This window comes from Podarcis vaucheri (genome assembly GCF_965113315.1).
Source record: "Podarcis vaucheri genome assembly, chromosome: 15".
Taxonomy (NCBI): domain Eukaryota; kingdom Metazoa; phylum Chordata; class Lepidosauria; order Squamata; family Lacertidae; genus Podarcis; species Podarcis vaucheri.
The window spans coordinates 44,476,799-44,493,568 of record NC_138753.1 but is presented as its reverse complement, the minus strand read 5'-3'; the positions used below and the strand labels follow the sequence as shown (position 1 = coordinate 44,493,568).

Below are 16,770 nucleotides of genomic sequence, written 5' to 3'. Positions count from 1 at the left end.
AAAGGAGACATGCTCTTGTACATGGATTCCTCTTCGCTATGTGCAAAACAGTATTGAGAGTTGCAAATGCCCAATCAGGCACAAGTCAGCAATCTTAGGTACCAGAGACTCTAGGAGCAGAACCCAGATGCCTCTCCTCTGATTCCCTAAAGCAGGGGGAGAAGAGGGCTGTGCATTAGAAAACTGAGGAGGAGCCACAACACAGTGATTGAGAATTTATTTCCCATGCAGAATTTCCAGGTTCAATCCCTGGCATCTCCAATTAAAATGAGATCATACTGAAGGGTGTGAAAGAATTCTGTCTGAAATCTTGGGAGAGCTGCTGCCACTCAGACTAGACATTACTAGGTGAGATGGGCCAATCATCTGACTCAAATTAAAAATGGATAGCCACCCATGGCAGCTTGCCAGAGAAAAAGGACACCGGATTGTTGTACGCTTTGCCACCAACTCAGTCGGATTAAGGGGGACACAAGAGGATTATGGGACTGGTCGTGTTAACTCTGACTTGGCTCATCAGTTTGAGCAAACTGTTGCTCTGGCATAGACTGAATTTACTATTGCTCACCCCCAGATGCCTGCTAAAATCCAAACCACCACAATACGGGCAATTGTGCATGCAATGCTGCTAAGCCACAGACACATCACTCAAGAGCGGAGGGACCTGAAAGCAGGCACTCCTCACATCAGTTTCAATTATGTAGCAGTACTGATACATAACCAATAGGAGAGATCCTTGTGTACTGCTGTGGACTGTTGTTGCCTACATGCAAAGATCTCTAGATCAGCACTAGGGTCAGGTTGGCTTCAAGGCTTGCATTGCAATCAAAGGGACAAAAAACTTGCAAATGAAAGTGAAAAGTGAAGATTATTTATTTTATTCTATTGAATTATGAAACAAGCAAAAAAGAACATAAATACAGTGGTACCTCGAGTTACAAATGCCTCAGGTTACAAACGCTTCAGGTTACAAATTCCGCTAACCTGGAAGAGTTACCTCGAGTTGAGAACTTTGCCCCAGGATGAGAACGGAAATTGTGTACCGGCAGCAGCAAGAGGCCCCATTAGCAAAAGCACACCTCTAGTTAAGAACAGTTTCAGGTTAAGAATGGACCTCCGGAACGAATTAAGTTCGAAACTAGAGGTACCACTGTACAATTTGGGGATATACCGTATTTTTCGCTCTATAACACGCACCTGACCATAACACGCACATCGTTTTTAGAGGAGGAAAACAAGGGAAAAAATATTCTGAATGAAACAGTGGACGTATCATTTTTGTGCTTCATGCTGTGGCCACAGACATGTGATCTGATGGTGAATTTGGGGTGACCCAATGCAAAAATCCTGAGAATCCCTGTAACCACTTTTTTGCACCATTGCAGCCCCAGGCATGATTTTTGGGGAGCAGGCTGTAGCCATGGACATGCTATGTGCTCTGATGGTGAATTTGGGGTGACCCAATGCAAAGATCCTGAGGATCCATGTGGATCCATGCTTTGTAACCACATTTTAAGTGGGGAGGGAAGGAAAAACACAGAAGACTAAGAATGCAGGAGAGGGCTATAACGTGAGGAAAGGAAGGCAAAAGTCCCCCCACCCACCCACCCAAGCCAGCCAACGCGCTCTCTCTCTCTCTCCCTCCCATCTGCATGTTTTCTGGCTGCCTGATATTTATTTTTTTTAATTGCCTTGACAGAAGAAAGCATTTTAACTGCATTAAGAACTATTTAGCAGCGAAACCTAAGCTTTGCCATCCCTTAAGAGGTACACAACACTGTAATCTTCCAGATCGCATGAATTTACAGGCAAAACACTGTTTAAGGATTTCATCCTTTTAAATTGAAGAAAGCATATTTGAATGCTGTGTGTCCCCAAAAACAAAAAGCAGGAAGTCAAATCAGAATTTTAAGCCGAACCTGTAATCTCTCTCCCTTCGCAAACATTGTTCCCTCCGGAGCACAGAGAGGAATTAGAGGGACGCTCTGCTTTCCTCTCTACTTGCCTGGAGGGGAGGGGCTTTCCCTGCTCTTTGTTCCGTTTCAGCAAACACAGCAAGGAAACAGAGCGGGTGGGCAGTAAGACCCTGAGGCAGAATGCAGGAAAGCAACCACTTCCTCTGCTTGCCTGGAGGGGAGGGGCTTTCCCTGCTCTTTGTTCCGTTTCAGCAATCGTGAAGCCCGATTTGATTTTTGTCTGATTTTTCGGCTCCAGGGACCACACATTCGCTCCATAACACGCACAGACATTTCCCCTTCCTTTTCAGGAGAAAAAATCTGCGTGTTATAGAGCGAAAAATACGGTAGATAAAAGAATAATTGTTTTCATTGTCATGCTGCAGAGGCACTCATCTAATATTAACAGTTAAAACAAGATCAGTAGAACAGCACAATTTTTATAAGCCAAAATGAAGTCCTAATTTCATGCATTGGTTCAGGCAAAGGTCACCTGCAGTATACTAAGTGATAAATTCCCAGCAAATGGCAAATAACTGTTCTGGGTGGATAGAGAAGAAGGCCAAAGGTTGCAATTAATCTAAAATTAAATTTAATATAGTATTAAGCATCTAATCAAATGAGCAGATGTTGCCACCTTGAATTGTAGAAATATAGTCACCATTCACATCATGTCAGGAGCAAATGAGTCTAGCAATAAGTGGGAGGTATATTTGAAACTCGTCATTCTCCCAATATAAAGAACAATAATTTTCCTAGACATTAGACCTTCATATTCATCAAGATCAAGAGCTCTCCATTGGATCTCCTAACTAACTGTAGAAGAGAACACGTTTTCAATAGCTCTCAAGCAGCCTTAGCTGAGCTTACATTGTATTGCTCCTTCATCCCATTTCAGCCTGAGATAACAAGGGTTCCTTCAATGCATAAGCTACTTCTGCAACCAAGAGTCAGTAAAATCAGTCTATCCTCCATCACATGGCTGATTTTCTTTACGCTATTGAATGGTCTGGCTCACACTTAACAGTAATATTGGCATTTTAAAAAGGTAAAGGACCCCTGACAATTAAGTCCAGTCGCGAACAACTATGGGGTTGCGGTGCTCATCTCGCTTTACTGGCCAAGGGAGCCGGCATTTGTTCGCAGACCGTTTTTCTGGGTCATGTGGCCAGCATGACTAAGCCGCTTCTGGAGAAACCAGAGCAGCGCACCGAAACGCCATTTACCTTCCTGCTAGAACGGTCGATACCTATTTATCTACTTGCACCATAATTCCCACTTAACAGTAAGCCAGAGTTAAACTTCAGCTTACCTCTCTATTTCCACTGGGATTCCAGTGTTTTATTCTTGCCTCAAAAACCAAAATAAAGCCAATTTTTTTAAAAAATTATTTAATTAATTAGAATCCATTTTCCAGATTCAAAATTCTGACATTTTATTATGGAATGGTGAAAAGCATGTTGTTAATTTTAACAGAATTTCTGAAAATAATGAGCACCCAGAGTTCCCAAATAGGGCCTCAAGAAACCACTGAAAGTGTCTGTGGAAGCCATCAGTATTATAGGCCCTATTTAATGATCTATAGTGCCTCTGCAACCAAGCATGCAAGTTCTATCTTTTCACTGACAGCATAACCTATCATAACCAGACTGGGACCATGGATGGATATACCTGAATTCAGATTCTGTATTTACAGTTCCTAGTCTAGGTTTGCTATGAAATCAGAACTGGAGCTTAAAAGCACAGCACAAAAACAATACTACTCAACCTGTTAGAGAAAGACTATATCTGGCCTGACCAATCCAAAAATTACATATTTGCTGATCGATCATATGAGTATTTTAGATCCCTAATCATTTGATTAGATCAGCCTTCTCCAACCTGGTACCTCCCATAAATTTGGGACTCCCAACCCCCCTCAGCTCCAGTCACCATGGCCAATGGTAAGGGGAAATGGGAGCTTTGGTCCACAACACCTGGAGAGAGCTTGGTTGAGAAAGCTCAGGTGGCTTTGAAGGATGATTGGACACATAGATCTATTAGCAGTCAGAAACTATGATGGTTAAATGGAACTTACATAAACAGCCTTGAGGAGAAAGTCATTGGCTCTCTACATGTGCTTTAGGTCTTGGACTTCTATTAGGGAAATAACATACCAGAACTACATTTGGCATGTGAAATCCTTTGAAATGATTATCATAACATTAAAAAAATGGAGTGTGGCCATCACACAGAATTAGATTATTTCCACTCTTCAAAGCTGCCCTGTTAAATAAAAACAGTTTTATCCAAGTGACCAGCACTAACAGAATGAAGATTCCTGGCGTTGTTCCCCAGGTTGGCAGAAGAGGGGAAGCTAAATCACAAAGAAGCCCACCAGTTGGTTCTGCAGCAGCCTTGCTAGCAAGTTCAAGAAGAGTGAAGGATTCTAAAAAGGAAGTGTCTATTTAGGCTTCCTCAGAAAGCTACAGTGAGTGGGGAAAGTATTTGATCCCCTGCTAAATTTGCCCGTTTGCCCTCTGACGAAGAAATGACCAGTCCATAACTTTAACAGTAGGTTTATTGTAGCTGTGAGAGACAGAATAACAGGAAAACCCCCAGAAACCCAAAATACAAAAGTCGGGGATTGATGTGCATTATGAGTGAAATAAGTATTTGATCCCCTATCAACCACCCAGATGTCAGGCTACCCGGTATCTTCACTGTATGTAACAAGCTGAGATTAGAAGCACCTGCTGTAAGGGAGAAGTCTCACCTGTAATCCCAGCTCGTTACAGTACCTGTACAAAAGATACCTGTCGACAGAAGCAATCAATCCAGCAGATTCCAAAGTAGCCACCATGACCAAGACCAAAGAGCTGTCCAAGGATGTCAGGGACAAGACTGTAGACCTGCACAAGGCTGGACTTGGCTACAAGACCATTGCCAAGCAGCTTGGTGAGAAGGTGACAACAGCTGGTGCAATAATTCGCAAATGGAAGAAACACAAAATAACTGTCAACCTCCCTCGGTCTGGGGCTCCATGCAAGATCTCATCTTGTGGCATTGCAATGATCAAGAGAACGGTGATGAAGAAGCTCAGAACTACATGGGGGGAACTTGTCAATGATCTCAGGGCAGCTGGGACCATAGTCACCATGAAAACAGTTGGTAACACACTATGCCACGAAGGACTGAGATCTTGCAGAGCCCGCAAGGTCCCCTTGCTCAAGACAGCACATGTACAGGCCCATCTACAGTTTGCCAGTGCACATCTGAGAACTGGGTGAAAGCGTTGTGGTCAGATGAGACCAAAACCGAGCTCTTTGGCATCAACTCAACTCGCCATGTTTAGACGAGGAGGAATGCTGCCTACAACCCCAAGAACACCATCCCCACCGTCAAACATGGAGGGGGACATATAATGCTTTCACCGCATTGAAGGGACGATGGACGGGACCATGTATCGTCGAATCTTGGGTGAGCACCTCCTTCCCTCAGCCAGGACATTGAAGATGGGTTGATGATGGGTATTCCAGCATGACAATGACCCAAAACACATGACCAAGGCAGCAAAGGAGTGGCTCAAGAAGCAGCACATTAAGGTTCTGGAGTGGCCTAGCTAGTCTCCAGACTTTAATCCCATCGAAAATCTGTGGAGGGAGCTGAAGGTGTCAGGAGTGCGTGCAGCAGCCAGGCCCTGTGACTGGTAGGGCTTTGCAGGACTGGGGCTTTCCTAAGTTTGTTCTGAAGAGGCAAGGCATGGCCGCACAGGTGAGGCTGATTGGTAACTCACAGCACCTGGTGGCAAGAGCCGGGAAGAGATATAAGGTCAGCATTTCCCTTTGGCTCTTTGCCACAGCAACACGCTTCCTACCTTGCTGCGTTTGGCTTCTTGACTCCTTGCTTCCGGATCCTCGGACCATTGGCTTCCTGACTCCTGGCTCCCTGACTCCCGTTCCTGCTCCCACCCCTGGTCCTGACGTCCTCAGCCAGGACTTCGACAGCCCATAAACCGGACTGTGACAGAAGGTTCGAGTAGCTACACATCTGCCTTGAAATCTTACTGACTTGGAGAGGATCCGCAAAGAGGAGTGGGACAAAATATCTCCTGAGATGTGTGCAAACCTGGTGGCCACCTACAAGAAACGTCTGACCTCTGTAATTGCCAACAAGGCTTCTGCTACCAAGTACTAAGTCGTCTTTTGCAAAGAGATCAAATATCCCCCCCACACACACTATAGTGCCTTGCCATGCTGCAGAGTGATCTGGCAGTTCACATGAATTCCTTATCCATCTCTGGTAGATCAAGATGGAGGTGAGGAGAGAAACTTGTGGAAGGCAGGGAAATCAAGGGCCAGAGGACTGAGGTGACTGATTGTGGCCACACTCTGGAATCCACACCCCCACCTTTGCCTCACAGACTTCATCCTAATTTCTGGCACCATCGCCATGTCTCCAATTTGGTAATGGCCATTAGCTAATATAGCTTCAAAATGGTGTCTGACCCATTCTACATTAGTATGCCTACTGCCACCTATATTAATCATGATGACTGACTGGGCTCTTCATGTTCAGAGGCAGTATGCAACTGAGTACTAGGTGACAGCCCTCATGCCCTGTCTGTGGGCTTCCGACCAAGAGGTATCATGGTTCATCACTGTGTGAAGTTGGATGGTGCTTGCTGGATCTTTGGTGAACAAGTCCTCTTCTCCATCTGCCTTCAAGGTGCAACGGCTAAGGCAAAAAAGATACAGGCACTGGGGCTAGGCTTCAGCTTGGCCATTCCTTTCTTTTGCAAAGCCTTGCTCATCTCTTAAGCATGCTCTAGAACAGGCTTCCTCGACCTCGGCCCTCCAGATGTTTTGAGACTACAATTCCCAGCATCCTTGACCACTGGTCCTGCTAGCTAAGGATCATGGGAGTTGTAGGCCAAAAAACATGGGGGGGGGGCGAGGTTGAGGAAGCCTGCTCTAGCATGACCAAGGAACACAGCTTTCATATATGCAAGTCATTCTATTGCACTTAAAAGTGTTTCTCATTCCTACAGCTATGTAGTTGTATCAGAATTATTTCCAGATGAGAACCAAAGGCTGAGAATGAAAAATTTGCTCAAGGCCACCCTGGTGATTCCACAGCTGAAGTGATATTTAGAGCCAAGGCACTTATTCTACTTAGTAAGATAGCACTACGTAGTCCCAATATGGCTCAGGAAACCATCTGGGGAGCTGTGTGTGATCCACCCTTTCCTACAACAGCCTGAAACCTTCTGAGATTGCAGGCGAGTCTTGTAAACATGTGAGGCTGTTTGTTCACCTTTGGAAAACCCCATCACTTCATAAGGAGTCCAAGAAGGAAGGAAAAGTTTTAACCCCTGCCTGCACAGGTGCACCAAGTGGAAACATAAGACACAATTGGAAAACACACACCCTTTCACTCTGGGTTTATTGCTGCGGTATTACACGGTGTCCATGGAAACTGCATGAACCATCCCACCAAACTCCCATTCCTTATATAGGAACTCATAGCAACCATTCCAAACAGAACACAAGAGGAAAAATTATTCAAATAGATCACAAACAGCTTATGCTGACAGAGTTGCCATTCCAAATTCTCCACTTAACTTCACACTTATGCAACTTGGGGCAGGGGGTTGGGGAGAGATTCAACCGAAACATTAAAATCAGGCCACATCGCGAACTGGCAAGGGACATTGTGGGACCTGCAACAGAATATGGCAGTGTGGAGTGTCCCTGCTCAGGGTTCCAGCCAGCAATCAATACCCTCTTCAAGGATACACCATCCCAACCCCCAACCCCCAATATTCTGTTTGCTCACAGCAGTCATTCCGTATTCCATGCCCAATGAATGTACCAGTTCTACTCAGCAAGCCTTGGTGCTCCAAGCCCGATTCTTTCCTCTTAAGCAAGGATGGGGCTATTTGGGCTGCATAAGGACCCACATTTGGAGAATGAGTGTGTTCCTTGGATACAGGATACTGGGGAGCAAAGGGGGAATAAACCCTAGAGCTTAGTCCACCTTCTTTATGAAACTGGTGGGAAGAAAGGGGGACAGGCAACTTTATATTGGCACAATTCCCAAGAAAATTATGGTGCACATAGTGCCACCATGGCTCTTCATATGCAGAAAGACAGGACCTGGTAGGACATGGTGCAGTGGAGAGAGGGAAAGAGAGACAACAGGGGAGAGAAGGAGAAGAAACAAGAACTAGAAATGATTTTGACTAAATACTACTCCATATATTTAGGCACTACATGCCTCTGGAACTCACCCCAACACATGCATCAGAGGCTGGGTCCAGAGGCCCTGGGAGAGAAGGACGTTGGCAGCAACAGCCACAGATACCTGACTCGGTACCTTTTTTTTACACCCCTGAGCTAAGTACCAGGTTACTGGACTTGTGCTGCTTTCAGCATTGCTGCCTGTTCCCACCTACATCCTGGTAAGCTTTGGGGGCCACTATGGAGGTGCTGGTGGGTTACCAGAGGGCACCACACCAAGGGTTTCATCATTTTTGGCACCATCCTGTAAGACTGTGCATGATGGAACTGGCATGACATCTCACTTCCATGACCTGCTTCTAAGTGGCTAGAAATTAAAATGTTGTATTTCTACATGCAACTGCCTAGTATCTCATGCCAGGATGGAGAATCTGTGGCCTTCAATCATACCTGATCACAAGGCTATGCTGCTTGGGAGTGAAGGGAGTTGGAGTCCAACATCATCTAGAGGGCTACCGGTTCCCCTGCCCTGGCCTAGTCCAACTAGAAATGTAGTGCAATCCCATGCAGGTTTATTCAGAGATATACTGTATTTTTCGCCCCATAGGGCGCACCGGCCAATAAGACGCACCTCGTTTTTTTGGGGGGGGGAATAAAGGGGGAAAAATTATTTCCCCCCCCAAGACCCCAGCCCCCAGAACCGGCTGCTGTCCGCAAGCCGTGGGAGCCCTCCCGCGGCTTGCGCAGAGCTACCCGAAGCCCTGCCGCGACTGCTCAGCGCACCGGGGCTTCGGGATAAGAGGCAGCTCTGCGCAAGCCAGGAGAGGGCTCCCGCGGCTTGCGCAGAGCTACCCAAAGCCCCGGCACGACTGCTCAGCATGCCTGGGCTTCGGGGTGCAGGCAGCCCTGCGCAAGCCGTGGGAGCCCAGCGGGAACTCCCGCGGGCTCCCACGGCTTGCAGATAGTTTCCTGAAGCCTGCATTCACCCCAAAGGATGCACACACATTTCCGCTTCATTTTTGGAGGGGAAAAAGTGCGTCCTATAGGGCGAAAAATACGGTACTTCACTAAGTTGAGACTTGCTTAGGGTCTCTCAATTTCAACTGCACCTCTCAAAATCACAGCAGTAAACAAAGCAGATCTGAACAATAAATCGAAGCAAAATGGAGTTCCAGCTGTTATCCTCCTGAGATACTTGTCCTGTAGGGGTTCAACAAACTTGGTTTGCTTTCCTGGGCAGAACCTCTATACGTATAGGAGCAGCCACTGCAAATGCTTTTCATGCAGAAGGTTCAATCTCTAAGGTAAAGGTAAAGGTACCCCTGCCCGTACGGGCCAGTCTTGACAGACTCTAGGGTTGTGCGCTCATCTCACTCTAGAGGCCGGGAGCCAGCGCTGTCCGCAGACACTTCCGGGTCACGTGGTCAGCGTGACGAAGCTGCTCTGGCAAACCGGCACCAGAGCAGCACACGGAAACGCCGTTTACCTTCCCGCTATAAAGCGGTACCTATTTATCTACTTGCACTTAAGGGTGCTTTCGAACTGCTAGGTGGGCAGGAGCTGGGACCGAACGATTGGAGCTCACCCCGCCGCGGGAATTCGAACCGCCAACCATGCGACCGGCAAGTCCTAGGCACTGAGGCTTTACCCACAGCGCCACCCACGTCCCCTTTAATCTCTAGCAGACGCAATCAACAAGAGCTTGGGGTGCTGAAGTAGGGAAGCATCACCTGAGCTCCTGAAGAACAGTAGGCTAGACAAGACAAATAGACTAACTCAGTTGCCTGGTTCACCTGTAACACAAATCCATTATTTCTTTAGCTTAACTGTGGTTTGTTTGTACATCTGAACCTACCCCAGCCAACCAACTATGGTGCATTTGTGGTCAACATACTAGAATATAAACCATGGTTTGAAGTTGACTTATGAACTCAGCTTGTCTTTAATCATGCCTTCTCGTTACAGCCAAACCCACAATATGGACTTAATCCCAGTTTGTTTTAGCACCCACCACAGAGGCATAAGAAAATAGCAGTTAGAAAACAAAACCAACATTATACAGATCAAGCCACGGTTCCTCTGCTGATCTGTGAAGCTGACAAACCATGGCTTAGCACTATGTACAAGTGCAGCCGGCTTAAAGCAGATTCGAAGCAATCTCTATATACAGATTTCTTTGAAAACCCTATTTGTATAAAAGAAGAAAAGAAACCAACTTAGATCAAAACAAGTTCAGGGCTTCTAGAAGCCATTGTTAAATGAGCTCACTTTTTAAATAAAAATTGCTCCTAATCTTGAAATGAATGCCAAGCACTCAAGCCAGTTAATATAAGAATTTGCCAGCTGGTCTCTCATATAAAAACCTAGTCAAAGCTACATAACATGAAAGCCAATTACTGATTAATGAAGTGAGTGAACACGGCCCTTGTAATTCTGCTACATTCCCAGTGCGCACTTCAGGCTTTTGTTCTCTTGAGTAAACACAGCAGCCAGTGTGGCAGCACAAAAATCATGATCGCAACGTTTAAAATCTCCTCTAGTCTCCTTTTTTCTTTTTGCTAATTCCTGCTGCCTCTTTGAAGAAGAAAAAAAGCTTTCTATTTTGCCCACTAGAACTAGAAAACTGCCAGTTAATCCAGGTTGAACATTTGCTTTCAAAACCCAATTGAACTTGGCTTTATACTTTGATAACTAGGGAAACTGAAATTGCTTTGCGTTGTGATTACACACTTGTAGAGCAAGTGACTGTAATCGCAATGACAGAAGTCACTTATGCTTCTGGTGGGGAGAGAAACCCATGCAGTAGAAATGATAATATTTCCTATGGCTTCCCAGAGCATTGTAGTGCTTCATGTTTAACCTGCAATTGATACCCCAAGTTACTCAAAAGAGATCACATTCAGAATGCTATTCTGAGTCCACTTACTTGGAAATAGGTTCTCTTGAAATCAACAAAACTATCATCCACTGAGAAGTGCTTATAGCGAAAGACTACAAAAGGTTGAAGAGCGAGGGACTAGGGAGACAAACCATGCAGAAGACAAGACCCTTTCACCCACCTGCCAGAGATCAGCATTTGAAATGTGTGGACACAGATGACTTGGCTACTGTACTCCAAGCTCTGGTAACTTCCAGAATGGATTACTACAATGCATCCTGTATGGGGCTGCCCTTGAAGATGATTCAGAAACCTCAATTGCTCCAAATTTGCAGCAGCTAAATTACTGGCTGGGGTTCCATTTAGACCTCATATAACCCCTGGTTTAAAACAGCTGCATGGGCTGCCAGTTCATTTCTAGGCCCATTGATGTTTAAAGCCCTAAAGAACTCAGGCCCCAAATACCTGAAAGACTAACCTACTTCCATAGAGACCCTCCCATGTGTTGAGATCAGCAGAGGCGACCCTCTTGGTAGGTCCTCCACCCTCAGAGACCAGGGGTGGGTGTTGCCCCAGGAGAGGGCATTCTCTGTGGTGGCCTCTAAGCCCGTCCGGGGCTTCTGCCACCTTCATTACACAGCATTTGGAGGATGATGAACATGTTACTTGAGGTGTATATTTTTAGGCGCCACCTTATTTTTATGATTGTATGTTGTTTCAAACTGTTTTTAAGGTTGTGATCAATGTTGTAATCTATCCTGGGACCTTAGAGTGAAGGGGAGGCAATAAATAAATAAATAATCCAGACCATAATAAATCCATTCAATAAAAATGTAATAAAATTGAGAGATCATTTCTTCTGTATGCACAAAGCAACAATCACCAACATTCAAACAAAGCTTTCGATCCTTCAAGAAAGCATGACAAGTCACAGGCTAGAGGTCAACATCTGGTAGGTCAAGTTACTAATTTTACAGAAAGCCAAAAGCCCATCCTTAGCACACATCCTAAGGTGGGTTGCCAGCAACACCTGTTCTAGGTTGCCCCACCATCATTATTTCCTCCAAATGTCTCTTTCGCCTCCAGTTGCAACTGGTAAAAAGGTAAAGGGACTCCTGACCACTAGGTCCAGTCGTGACCAACGCTGGGGTTGTGGCGCTCATCACGCTTTATTGGCCGAGGGAGCCGGCATACAGCTTCTGGGTCATGTGGCCAGCATGACCAAGCCACTTCTGGCGAACCAGAGCAGCGCACGGAAACGGCGTTTACCTTCCCGCCGGAGCGGTACCTATTTATCTACTTGCACTTTGATGTGCTTTCCAACTGCTAGGTTGGCAGCACTGCCTTGCCGTGACGAAGGGGCTTGAAGAACTCAGAGAAGCTATGAACTACGCCGAGCAGGGCACCCAAGATGAACAGGTCATAGTGGAGAGTTTTGACCAAACGTGATCCACCTGGAGTAGGAATCGGCAAGCCACTCCAGTATCCCTGCCAAGAAAACTCCATGGACAAAGACAACAGGCATATAAAAGTTATGACACTGGAAGATGAGCCCCTCAGGTCGGAAGGTGTCCAACATGCTACTGGGGAAGAGCGGAGGACAAGTACAAGTAGATCCAGAGCTGATGAAGCGGCTGGGCCAAAGCCGAAAGGACGCTCAGTTGTGGATATGCATGGAAGCGAAAGGAAAGTCCAATGCTGTAAAGAAAAATATTGCATAGGAACCTGGAATGTAAGAATCATGAACCTGGGTAAGTTGGATGTGGTCAAAAATGAGATGGCAAGAATAAATATTGACATCCTGGGCATCAGTGAGCTAAAATGGACGGGAATGGGCGAATTCAGTTCGGATGACTACCATATCTACTACTGTGGGCAAGAAACCCGTAAGAGAAATGGAGTGGCCCTCATAGTCAACAAAAGAGTGGCGAAAGCTGTACTGGGATGCAGTCTCAAAAATGATAGAATGATCTCGATACGAATCCAAGGCAGACCTTTTAACATCACAGTAATCCAAGTTTATGCACCAACTACTGGTGCTGAAGAAACTGAAATTGACCAGTTCTATGAAGACTTACAAAACCTTATCGAAGTGACACCAAAGAAGGATGTTCTGCTCATTATAGGGGATTGGAATGCTAAAGTAGGGAATCAAGAGATAAAAGGAACAACTGGCAAATTTGGCCTTGGAGATCAAAACGAAGCAGGGCAAAGGCTAATAGAGTTCTGTCAAGAGAACAAGCTGGTCATCACAAACACGCTTTTCCAACAACACAAGAGACGACTCTACACATGGACATCCCCAGATGGGCAACATCGAAATCAGATTGATTATATTCTCTGCAGCCAAAGATGGAGAAGCTCTATACAGTCAGCAAAAACAAGACCTGGAGCTGACTGTGGCTCAGATCATCAGCTCCTTATAGCAAAATTCAAGCTTAAACTGAAGAAAGTAGGAAAAACCACTGGACAGGTAAGATACAATCTAAACCAAATCCCTTATGAATACACAGTGGAAGTGAGGAACAGGTTTAAGGATTTAGATTTGCTGGACAGAGTGCCTGAAGAACTATGGATGGAGGCTCGCAACATTATACAGGAGGCAGCAACTAAAACCATCCCAATGAAAAAGAAATGCAAGAAAGCAAAGTGGCTGTCCAACGAGGCCTTACAAATAGCGGGGGAGAGAAGGCAAGCAAAATGCGAGGGAGATAGTGAAAGATACAGGAAATTGAATGCAGATTTCCAAAGAACAGCAAGGAGAGACAAGAAGGCCTTCTTAAACGAGCAATGCAAAGAAATAGAGGAAAGCAACAGAATGGGAAGAACCAGAGATCTGTTCAAGAAAATCGGAAATATGAAAGGAACATTTCGTACAAAGATTACCATAATAAAGGACAAAAGTGGTAAAGATCTAACTGAAGCAGAAGACATCAAGAAGAGGTGGCAAGAATACACAGAGGAATTATACCAGAAAGATATGGATGTCTCGTACACCCCAGGTAGTGTGGTTGCTGACCTTGAGCCAGACATCCTGGAGAGTGAAGTCAAATGGGCCTTAGAAAGCACTGCAAATAACAAGACCAGTGGAAGTGATGGTATTCCAGCTGAACTGTTTAAAATTTTAAAAGATGATGCTGTTAAGGTGCTACACTCAATATGCCAGCAAGTTTGGAAAACTCAGCAGTGGCCAGAGGACTGGAGAAGATCAGTCTACATTCCAATCCCAAAGAAAGGCAGTGCCAAAGAATGCTCCAACTACCGCACAATTTCACTCATTTCACATGCTAGCAAGGTTATGCTTAAAATTCTACAAGGAAGGCTCAAGCAGTATGTGGACCGAGAACTCCCAGAAGTGCAAGCTGGATTTAGAAGAGGCAGAGGAACCAGAGACCAAATTGCAAACATGCGCTGGATTATGGAGAAAGCTAGAGAGTTCCAGAAAGACATCTACTTCTGCTTCATTGACTATGCAAAAGCCTTTGACTGTGTTGACCACAGCAAACTATGGCAAGTTCTTAAAGAAATGGGAGTGCCTGACCACCTCATCTGTCTCCTGCGAAATCTCTATGTGGGACAAGAAGCTACAGTTAGAACTGGATATGGAACAACTGATTGGTTCCAAATTGGGAAAGGAGTACGGCAAGGCTGTATATTGTCTCCCTGCTTATTTAACTTATATGCAGAATTCATCATGCGAAAGGCTGGGCTGGATGAATCCCAAGCCGGAATTAAGATTGCCGGAAGAAATATCAACAACCTCAGATATGCAGATGACACAACCTTGATGGCAGAAAGTGAAGAGGAATTAAAGAACCTTTTAATGAGGGTGAAAGAGGAGAGCGCAAAATATGGTCTGAAGCTCAACATCAAAAAAACGAAGATCATGGCCACTTGGCCCATCACCTCCTGGCAAATAGATGGGGAAGAAATGGAGGCAGTGAGAGATTTTACTTTCTTGGGCTCCATGATCAGTGCAGATGGTGACAGCAGTCACGAAATTAAAAGACGCCTGCTCCTTGGGAGAAAGGCGATGGCAAACCTAGACAACATCTTAAAAAGCAGAGACATCACCTTGCCAACAAAGGTCCGTATAGTAAAAGCCATGGTTTTCCCAGTAGTGATGTATGGAAGTGAGAGCTGGACCATAAAGAAGGCTGATCGCCGAAGAATTGATGCTTTTGAATTATGGTGCTGGAGAAGACTCTTGAGAGTCCCATGGACTGCAAGAAGATCAAACCTCTCCATTCTGAAGGAAATCAGCCCTGAGTGCTCACTGGAAGGACAGATCGTGAAACTGAGGCTCCAATACTTTGGCCACCTCATGAGAAGAGAGGACTCCCTGGAAAAGACCCTGATGTTGGGAAAGATGGAGGGCACAAGGAGAAGGGGACGACAGAGAATGAGATGGTTGGATGGTGTTCTTGAAGCTACTAGCTTGAGTTTGATCAAACTGCAGGAGGCAGTGGAGGACAGAAGTGCCTGGCGTGCTCTGGTCCATGGGGTCACGAAGAGTCGGACACGACTAAACGACTAAACAACAAAGGTTGGCAGGAGCAGGTACTGAGCAATGGGAGCCCACTCCATCGCGGGGATTCAAACTGTTGACCTTCTGATCGGCAAGTCCTAGGCTCTATGGTTTAACCCACAGCACCACCTGCGTCCCTCTGGAAAGTCGGCCAATTTTTCTCAAGGGGGCAGACTTGTTCCTGGGCCTCTGATTATTGACCTCCACTGCAGAGGGTTGAGCTGTCTAACAAACAGGAAACTGAAGGATTTCAAATAATATTAATCCTCCGTAATATTGAGTTACTGAAAACCTGGATCTTCTGTTCACATCCTAATACAAGACTTCTGTTCTTAGCCTACGAATCTGCAGAAACTGCTATGCAAGTGTTTGCTCTTAAGATGCAGGTTGACACCACAAATGTCAACTCAAGGCAGCAATTTTGGATTGATAATACCTTCTAGACACATCACCCAATCAAGGAACATAGGTTTTGGGATGTTTGTTTTCCAGACTGGCACACATCAGTATAAAATCCTGACAACAAAGCACAACGTGGCTTTCACATGGGTTGAAATTAAAAGGCTACCTTAGAGCCATTTCACCCCCTGCAAGTGTTTTCCTCCAAATTACACTCAAGAGGGAGCCAGAGCCAATTGCTTCTTGACTAGTGTGCCTAAGAACATAAGACCTCTGCTGGAACAGGCCGAACGTAGAATTGCCATATTGCAAACAATGAAAATCTGGACAGGAAAGTTGTTGCGCTTTTTGTGTGTGGCAAATTCACACACCCCAAAAAAAAGTTTGGGGGCTATTTAAGGAAAATCACCAAAAACAACACAGCCAACATGGGCTGCCACACGTCCGGCTTTCCTGCCCGGACACTGCTCCCAACTGCAGTATTCCAGACATGTCTGGAAAATCCCGGCCCATCCATTTCCACATTCAGTTTGCACAGTGGCTAAAGAGCTGCCTAGGGGGAGACCACCAGCAGGAGCTGAGTATCACAGCCCTCTCTCCACTTACCATTCCCAGCAAAGAGTATTCAGAGGCAAATTTTCTCCCTTCACGGCTAGTAGTTATGTATGATCTGACAATGGTATGATGAATGCTCATATATATGTTTTAGGAGTATACTTAAAAATGTAATGACTGAAGAGGGCCCCTCAGTGTCACAGCCTGATGTAACTCAAGGAGTGGAGTATTCTT

General features: G+C 45.5%; 1 protein-coding gene across 5 annotated transcripts in view; it reads right to left on the bottom strand.

The window, feature by feature from the left end:
- BIN3 (bridging integrator 3) overlaps nucleotides 1-16,770 on the bottom strand; it is a 147,682-nt gene that overhangs the window by 109,501 nt on the left and 21,411 nt on the right. The window lies entirely within an intron of this gene.